Below are 1,114 nucleotides of genomic sequence, written 5' to 3'. Positions count from 1 at the left end.
CGCTAGGGACTGCGGGACTCGGGCTTGGTGCGGAGTGCGAGAGCGCTGGGACGTGCGGACTCGGGAGTCAGCCTTTGGGCTGGAGACACGGAAGCGGGCAGCTACAGTGGGTTACGTTGTTGCACGGAGCGAGTAGAACGTATCCCTCGCTGCGTCCAAAATCTGGTTCCTTGTTGGATTTGAACAGATTATGTGGCTCGTCGGGGCGAACTGAGGGTTTTTATTTACTTGGAAAGAATCATCACAGTCCGCGAATTAACAAGCTGGATTTAGCCATTTTCCCTTAGTTCCTCTGAGCCATGAGCCTATGGCTGTTGAATACGAGAGAAGTGCTTTTCTAAACGAGTTTCTAAATTTACCAAGTGTCCAGGAAGAGGCCCAGAGCATACATATTCAGCACCAGAAAAGACTGGCACGCAATTTTTCTTGACAAACTGGGTCTTGCTCCTTGAAGGGTGGGTGGGAATGTGCTTTCTGTTTTTATGAGAATGTCAAAGAACTTCTCAGAATCACATTAAGCATGCTAATTACCAAATATTAAATGCTAATTGTTCTACACGCAGTTCGAATGCCAAGGAAGATGAAACTGGTATAAGCTACTCTTGACATTATGTCAGGGATGGTTTTGACACGTTTTGCAGCCTCCGCCTGGAGGTGGGGAACGTTTCCTGTGTCGTCCCCAGAGCTGAATAAGTGTTGTTTATCGGTGAGAGCAAGCCTCAAGCCTAGGCAACAATGTGCCTTGCTTGCCTTTAAGCCCCTTCTAAAGGGGAGGTAAACTAAGACCGATAAAGAATTGCTAGGTGCCTGGGCGCGATGGTTCACCCCGGTAATCCCAGCACTTTGGGAGGCCGAAGCGGGCAGATCACGGGGTCAAGAGATCAAGACGATCCTGGCTAACATGGTGAAACCCCGTCTCTACTAAAAATACAAAAGTTAGTTGGGCGTGGTAGTGCGCGCCTGTAGTCCCAGCTACTCGGGACGCTGAGGCAGGAACATCGCTTGAACCCGGGAGGTGGAGGTTGCAGTGAGCCGATATTGCGCCACTGCACTCCAGCCTAGCCTGGCGACAGAGCGAGACTCCGTCTTTTTTTTTTTTTTTGAGACGGAGTCT

This window comes from Mandrillus leucophaeus, unplaced genomic scaffold (genome assembly GCF_000951045.1).
Source record: "Mandrillus leucophaeus isolate KB7577 unplaced genomic scaffold, Mleu.le_1.0 Scaffold52, whole genome shotgun sequence".
In the NCBI taxonomy this organism is placed as follows: domain Eukaryota; kingdom Metazoa; phylum Chordata; class Mammalia; order Primates; family Cercopithecidae; genus Mandrillus; species Mandrillus leucophaeus.
This window is presented reverse-complemented; position numbering follows the sequence as displayed.